The sequence below is a fragment of the Triticum aestivum genome, chromosome 6A (assembly GCF_018294505.1).
Source record: "Triticum aestivum cultivar Chinese Spring chromosome 6A, IWGSC CS RefSeq v2.1, whole genome shotgun sequence".
NCBI lineage: Eukaryota > Viridiplantae > Streptophyta > Magnoliopsida > Poales > Poaceae > Triticum > Triticum aestivum.
The window spans coordinates 553,560,975-553,570,083 of NC_057809.1; positions in this window are offsets into that span (position 1 = coordinate 553,560,975).

Consider the following 9,109-nt stretch of genomic DNA (forward strand, 5'->3'; position numbering starts at 1 on the left):
TAGTGTTTATAGCAACCCCTCAGTAATTGATACTAGTTCAATTGCTAAGAGTAGTAACTTGAAACAAGAGTTGCAGAATGAATAGAGACTAGTTAAGGGTGAAGTGATGATGTGTGTTGGAAGTAGTTCCAAGAAGGATATGATCATCATCGCACACTCCCTATACTTTCGGGATTAGTGTTGAACCTAAATAAGTGTTATTTGGTGTTTGCGTTGAGCATGAATATGATTTGATCATGTTTATTGCAATACGGTTATTCATTTAAGTTAAGAATAATTGTTGTTCTGTTTACATGAATAAAACCTTCTATGGTTATACACCCAATGAAAATGGTTTATTGGATCTCGATCATGGTGATACACATTTTCATAATATTGAAGCCAAAAGATGCAAAGTTAATAATGATAGTGCAACTTATTTGTGGCACTGCCGTTTAGGTCATGTTGGTGTAAAGCGCATGAAGAAAAATCCATGCTGATGGGCTTTTGGAATCACTTGATTATGAATCAGTTGATGCTTGCGAACCATGCCTCATGGGCAAGATGACTAAGACTCCGTTCTCCGAAACAATGAAGCGAGCAACAGATTTGTTGGAAATCATACATACTGATGTATGTGGTCCGATGAATATTAAGGCTCGCTGCAGGTATCATTATTTTCTGATCTTCACAGATGATTTGAGCAGATATGAGTATATCTACTTGATGAAACACAAGTCTGAAACATTTGAAAAATTCAAAGAATTTCATAGTGAAGTGGAGAATCATCGTAACAAAAATAAAAGTTTCTACGATATGATCGCAGAAGTAAAATATTTGAGTTACGAGTTTGGTCTTCAATTAAAACAATGTGGAATAGTTTCACAAACTCATGCCACCTGGAACACCACAGCGTAATGGTGTGTCCGAATGTCATAACCGTACTTTATTTGATATAGTGCAATCTATGATGTCTCTTACCGATTTACCACTATCGTTTTGGGGTTATGCATTAGAGACAGCTACATTCACGTTAAATAGGGCACCATCAAAATCTGTTGAGACGACGCCTTATGAATTGTGGTTTGGCACGAAACCAAAGTTGTCGTTTCTTAAAGTTTGGGGCGGCGATGCTTATGTGAAAAAGTTTCAAACTCATAAGCTTGAACTCAAATCGGAGAAGTGCATCTTCATAGGATACCCAAACGAAATTGTTGGGTACACCTTCTATCACAGATCCGAAGGCAAATTTGTTGCTGAGAATAGATCCTTTCTAGAGAAGGAGTTTCGCTCGAAAGAAGTGAGTGGGAGGAAAGTAGAACTTGATGAGGTAACTGTACCTGCTCCCTTATTGGAAAGTAGTTCATCACAGAAATCTGTTCCTGTGACTACTACACCAATTAGTGAGGAAGCTAATGATGATGATCATGTAACTTCATATCAAGTTACTACCGAACCTCGTAGGTAAACCAGAGTAAGATCCGCACCAGAGTGGTACGGTAATCCTGTTCTGGAGGTCATGTTACTTGACCATGACAAACCTACGAACTATGAGGAAGCGATGATGAGCCCATATTCCGCGAAATGGCTTGAGGCCATGAAATCTCAGATGAGATCCATGTATGAGAACAAAGTATGGACTTTGATTGACTTGCCCATTGATCGGCGAGCCATTGAGATTAAATGGATCTTCAAGAGGAAGACGGACGCTGATAGTAGTGTTACTATCTACAAAGCTATAATTTTCGCAAAAGGTTTTCAACAAGTTCAAGGTTTTGACTACGATGAGAGTTTCTCACTTGTATCTATGCTTAAGTCTGTCTGAATCATGTTAGCAATTGCCGCATTTTATGAAATCTGGCAAATGGATAAACAAAACTGCATTCCTTAATGGATTTATTAAAGAAGAGTTGTATATGATGCAACCAGAAGGTTTTGTCAATCCTAAAGGTGCTAACAAAATATGAAAGCTCCAGCAATCCATATATGGACTGGTGCAAGCATCTCGGAGTTGGAATATACGCTTTGATAAGTTGATCAAAGCATATAGTTTTATACAGACTTGCGGTGAAGCCTGTATTTACAAGAAAGTGAGTGGGAGCACTACAACATTTCTGATAAGTATATGTGAATAACATATTGTTGATCGGAGATAATGTAGAATTATTCTGCAAAGCATAAAGGAGTGTTTGAAAGGAGTTTTTCAAAGAAAGACCTCGGTGAAGCTGCTTACATATTAAGCATCAAGATCTATAGAGATAGATCAAGATGCTTGATAAAGTTTTTCAATGAGTACATACCTTGACAAGATTTTGAAGTAGTTCAAAATGGAATAGTCAAAGAAAGAGTTCTTGCCTGTGTTACAAGGTGTGAAATTGAGTAAGACTCAAAGCCCGACCACGGCAGAAGATAGAAAGAGAATGAAAGTCATTCCTTATGCCTTGGCCATAGGTTCTATAAAATATGCCATGCTATGTACCAGATCTATTGTATACCCTACACTGTTTTTGGCAAGGGAGTACAATAGTGATCTAGGAGTAGATCACTAGACAGCGGTCAAAATTATCCTTAGTGAAATAAGGATATGTTTCTCGATTATGGAAGTGACAAAAAGGTTCGTTGTAAAAGGTTACGTCGATGCAAATTTTGACACTGATCCAGATGACTCTAAGTCTCGATCTAGATACATATTGAAAGTGGGAGCAATTAGCTAGAGTAGCTCCGTGCAGAGCATTGTTGACATAGAAATTTGCAAAATACATATGGATCTAAATGTGGCAGACCCGTTAACTAAATTTCTCTCACAAGCAAAACATGATCACGCCTTAGTACTCTGTGTGTGTTAATCACATAGCGATGTGAACTAGATTATTGACTCTAGTAAACCTTTTGGGTGTTGGTCACATGATGATGTGAACTATGGGTGTTAATCACGTGGTGATGTGAACTATTGGTGTTAAATCACATGGAGATGTGAACTAGATTATTGACTCTAGTGCAAGTGGGAGACTGAAGGAAATATGCCCTAGAGGCAATAATAAAGTTATTATTTATTTCCTTATTTCATGATAAATGTTTATTATTCGTGCTAGAATTGTATTAACCGGAAACATAATACATGTGTGAATACATAGACAAACAGAGTGTCACTAGTATGCCTCTACTTGACTAGCTCGTTGATCAAAGATGGTTAAGTTTCCTAACCATAGATATGAGTTGTCATTTGATTAACGGGATCACATCATTAGGAGAATGATGTGATTGACTTGACCCATTCCGTTAGCTTATCACTTGATTGTTTAGTTTGTTGCTATTGCTTTCTTCATGACTTATACATGTTCCTATGACTATGAGATTATGCAACTCCCGTTTACCGAAGGAACACTTTGTGTGCCACCAAACGTCACAACGTAACTGGGTGATTATAAAGGTGCTCTACAGGTGTCTCCGAAGGTACTTGTTGGGTTGGCGTATTTTGAGATTAGGATTTGTCACTCCGATTGTCGGAGAGGTATCTCTAGGCCCACTCGGTAATGCACATCACTATAAGCCTTGCAAGCATTGCAACTAATGAGTTAGTTGCAGGATGATGTATTACGGAACGAGTAAAGAGACTTGCTGGTAACGAGATTGAACTAGGTATTGAGATACCGACGATCGAATCTCAGGCAAGTAACATACCGATGACAAAGGGAACAATGTATGCTGTTATGCGGTCTGACCGATAAAGATCTTCGTAGAATATGTAGGAGCCAATATGGGCATCCAGGTCCCGATATTGGTTATTGACCAGAGAGGTGTCTCGGTCATGTTTACATAGTTCTCAAACCCATAGGGTCCATACGCTTAATGTTCGTTGATGATATAGTATTATATGAGTTATGTATGTTGGTGACCGAATGTTGTTCGGAGTCCCGGATGAGATCACAGACATGACGAGGAGCTCCGGAATGGTCCGGAGGTAAAGATTCATATATTGGATGATATGGTTTGGCCAAGGGGTCAGGCCCATGGGGCTATAAGTCGGTGCAAAAGGAGTTTTGCGAAGACCAGGGGGGCAAACGCCCGAGACCCTGGCGTCTGGCCCTGGGCCAGACGCCGAGGCCCATGACATCTGGGCCAGACGCCAATGATTGTGGCGTTTGGTCCTGGAGTCCGAGAGGGACTCTTGCCTTTCGGGCAAAACCGACTTTGAGGAGGCTTTTGCTCCAAGTTTCGACCCGAGGGCTCAACATATAAATAGAGGGGCAGGGCTAGCACCAAAGACACATCAAGAAACACCAAGCCGTGTGCCGGCAACCCCGTCCCCTCTAGTTTATCCTCCGTCATAGTTTTCGTAGTGCTTAGGCGAAGCCCTGCAGAGATTGTTCTTCACCAACACCGTCACCACGCCGTCGTGCTGCCGGAACTCATCTACTACTTCGCCCCTCTTGCTGGATCGAGAAGGCGAGGACGTCACCGAGCCGAACATGTGAAGAACTCGGAGGTGCCGTGCTTTCGGTACTTGGATTGGTCGGATCGTGAAGACGTATGACTACATCAACCGTGTTGATATAACGCTTCCGCGAACGGTCTACAAGGGTATGTAGACAACACTCTCCCCTCTCGTTGCTATGCATCACCATGATCCTGCGTGTGCGTAGGAAATTTTTGAAATTACTACGTTCACCAACACATACCCGATACTCAATTCTCTTTTGGTGATGAAGAAGAAGGTGGTGGTGGTGTAGTATTCTCCAATATAACCATGAGTAGATCTTTCAAACCTTGGATCTTTCGAAGGGCTTGATTATGTAACTCATTGTTTTTCTTCACTTCAGCCATATGTGCTTATTTTCCGGGCCCCAGGGATTTGTTCCTGCACTGTTTTCTCTCGGGCGAGATATGTCCCAATTGGACGGTATGTGCCTATGAGGAGTATTCTTGAACCCAAAGTTATGAATCAAATTATGAAAATGATTACGATGTAACCTGTGTAAAGGCCTTCTTGGTGGGGTTTCTTCTTGCACTTCAAAGCTCTCTTTTTTGACTATATACTGCAAGGCAACAACCTCACGGCTCTTTATTCAAAACAAAACAAGAGGTTCTCTGTACAAAAAGGAGCAAAGGAAAAAAACAAAGGAGAGCTATCATACTTACAAAGAGAGTTATGGGAGGGAGGCTATCCAAGCTATTAAACTGTCTCTATATTTACATTTGATTCTATGAGCTAGTAATGTGATATCATGTACAAAATTCCTCCTCCAAGCTCTAAAACTTGTATTCTCATTTCTGAAGATCTTGCCATTTCTCTGCGTCCAAATGTTCCAATTGGCAGTAAAGACCACCTCAGAAAAGAAAGGTTTGTTGAAATCTCTCCTAGAATCCGCAGCCATTGTGTAAGTAGATTGAGTGGATGCCGCTGACCAGGAAATCCCAAGATAATTCCAAACTCTTTGACTAAAGTTGCAAGAGAAAAAGAGGTGGACTCTATCTTCATGAAGTGAAGATTGGCATAGCACACAAGTATCATCCTGGATATTCCAGTGTCTTCTCTGCATCATGTCTCGTGTGTTGAGGCGATCCATCAATAAAAGCCATCCAAAAACCTTGATCTTGAGGGTACAGGAACTTTTCCAAATATACTTGAACATAGGGTCAATCCTCAAATGGGAGAAGGTGAACTCATAATAGAGTTTAGATTGATATTCTCCAGATTTGGATGGCCATTTCCAAACATCATTCTCCTCTGACTGCAGACTTATGGGCTGTAACAAGCTCTGTAGTTGTGTTAGTTCAAAATGTGCCTCCGAAGAGAAAGGTAGATGAAAACCTTCCACAGCCGACCGATAGGAAAAAAAGTCTTTGACTGTTATTGTGTCATCAATGGCAAATGAATGAAGTCTAGGGAATCGATCTTTAAGAGCAATCATTCTGTTGTCAATTTGCCAACGATCAAGCCAAAAAACCACAGTATCTCTAGCATGTACTTGTGGTGTGGCCAACAAAACAAACTTTTCATATAACTTGAGCACATCGCGCCACCAAAAGGAGCCACAGAGTTGAGTGACTTGTGGAGGTGAGGAATGATAGTAGGAATCCCAAATGAGATTTACCCATGGAACATCTTTCCTGTTGAAGAACTTGAACAGGTGCTTGAGCAGAAGAGCTTCATTTTGCACGCCCAAATGAGTGACTCCTAGCCCCCCATACTTTTTTGGTCTGCATACCAGTTCCCATGTAGCTAGAGATTGTCTTGGTGCTTCAGAATTCCCCCTCCACAGGCACTGCCATTCAATCCTTTGAATCTGCTTTAGGATGCCCTATGGTATTGATAAGGAGCATAGAAAGTAAATGGGCATGGACGTGAGGGCAGACTGCAGAAGTTGAACCCGACTGCCTTGGTTGAGGAGACAGGAAGTAGCAGACAGTCTTCTCTCAATGCGATCAACAAGAGGCAGCAGATAATAAATGGTCGGTCTAGAAGTACCCATGGGCAAACCAAGGTAAGTAAATGGCATTGATCCAACAGAGCATCCCAGTAAAGCAGCAATACGAGCACCTTCTTCCTCATACATGTTCATCGGGATGAGAGAGGATTTACTAAAGTTGACACGCAGACCCGTGGATGCAGCAAAGTTGTGTAGCATATCCTTGAGAGCAATCAGTTGGCTGTCAACCACTGGCAAAACTATGAGAGTATCATCTGCATATTGGACGATCGGGTAGTCATTAGATCTCGTTGGGATTGGCAAGCTGAGGATATTATGGCGCACATATCATTTACCATAGATTGCAGAAGATCCACCGCAATGACAAAGAGGAGAGGCGATAGGGGATCGCCTTGCCGAACACCACATTTACATTGAAAATGTTGGCCAGGGACTCCATTTAACAATACCACAGAAGAACCAGACGATAGGAGGTTACTCACCCAGCCATTCCAACGATCATCAAAGCCCTTGTGTTTAAGAATTGTGAGGATGGCATCATGCTCAATCGTGTCAAACGCTTTTGTGAAATCCAGTTTCAATAGAACAATGGGCCTCTTTGAAGCTTTGCACTGGTGTATATATTCAAAACACCATTCAAGACAGTCCTGGATAGAGCGACACTTGAGGAAAACATATTGGTTACGGTGGATGCATTTGAGGATTACCTTCTGCAACCGATTCGCCAGAAGCTTGGTCAAGAATTTTAAACATGTATTAGTTAAAGAGATTGGCCGAAAGTCACCAACAAACTCCGGACTTAACTTCTTAGGAATGAGGGTAATGAGAGACGTGTTTAAACGTTCGAGGCTGCATTTTCCCTCATAGAACTCAGTAAAATCTGGCTTAAGAACACTCCAACATTTCCAGAGAAAAAGGCCAGTAAATCCATCCGGGCCAGGGGTGCGGTCTGACGGTAAATGTTTAATGACCTCCTCCACTTCATCATCAGAGAAAGGCCTGGTTAACCCATCAAGTCCCTCAACTCTAGACAACAGGTTGTCAAGATCAAAGGTCATGTGAATACCCTTGGCTTGGCCCATACGTTGCTTGAAATCCAACCAAAACATGGAAGCTAACTGGTGGTGATCAGTCACCACCTCACCTGCAGCATTTTTAATGGAGGTGATGGTATTCCTTCGGTAGCGCTCAGTAGCCATGGCGTGGAAAAACTTCGTGTTCTCCTCGCCCACTTTGATGAATCTGATGGTGCAGCGCTACTAACTTCTTCAAAGCTCTCTTGATTATTTGATGATATGATAGCTTGATGAGGATTTGGGTGAGTGGAGATGCTAGCCAATGTCCCTCTCTCGGAAGTCGGGGAGTGAACCCCAAAAGGATTTTCCTCTTCTTCCTCCATAGTAACTTCTTCAGGTTCCTCTCCCCTTAGATCATCCTGAAACACCCCTGCATCTCCTTCTCCGTTGTTGGAGGGCGAGGAAGACATGATGCCTGACTCAACATATCAGACCAAAAATAGCAAGAAAAGAGAACAGAGGATTTCTCCGCGATACGGTGGTCAATAGGTTCGGGGGGTATATAAAGATTTTTTTATCTTGGGAAACAAGCAAGCTATAGAAAAACAGAGTCCGGAAGGTACTTCAGGTGGGCACAACCAATCTGGGCATGCCTGGCTTGCCAGGCGCGCCCTGGTGTCTTGTGCCCACCAGGGTACGCTTCCTGGAAGTTTCTTATTTTCCTATTTTTCTAAATATTCCAAAACTGACAAAAAATATTTTTGCGGATTTTTCAAAGTCCGTTTACTTACCGTATTGATGTCTACTACGCAACTTTATTCTTGTAGACATGTGTTGGGCCTCCAAGCGCAGAGTTTTGTAGGACAGTAGCAATTTTCCCTCAAGTGGATGACCTAAGGTTTATCAATCTGTGAGAGTTGTAGGATGAAGATGGTCTCTCTCAAAAGACCCTGCAATCAAATACAAGAAATCTCTTGTGTCCCCAACACATGCAATACAATGGCAAATTGTATAGGTGCACTAGTTCGGCGAAGAGATGGTGATAAAAGTGTAATACGAATGGTAGAAATATATTTTTATAATCTGAATAAATAAAAACAGCAAGGTATCAAATAATAAACGGGCACAAAAACGGTATTGCAATGCTTAAAAACAAGGCCTAGGGTTCATACTTACACTAGTGCAATCTCCCAACAGTGCTAACATAGTTGGATCATATGATTATCCCTCAAAGTGTGACAAAGAATCACTCCCGAATTCCTATTAGCGGAGAACAAAATATAGAAATTGTTTATAGGGTACGAAGCCACCTCAAAGCTATTCTTTCCGATCGATCTATTCAAGAGTTCGTACTAAAATAACACAAAGCTATTGTTTCCGTTCGAACTATCCTAGAGTTCGTACTAGAATAACACCAAAGCAAATTCATATTCATAATCTCAATCCACACAGAGAACTACAAGGAGGCCCCAAAGTTTCTAGGGGAGAAAGGATAATAAAAACTTGCATCAACCCCTATGCAAAGATTACCACAATATCACCACGGGGATCCATAAGTTGAGTGCCATAACGTATATCAAGTGAATCAATAAGATACCCCAATGTCACCTCAAGTATTCATACGGCAAGACATACATCATGTGTTCTCAAATCTGAACATTCAATTCGACATGACAAAACTTC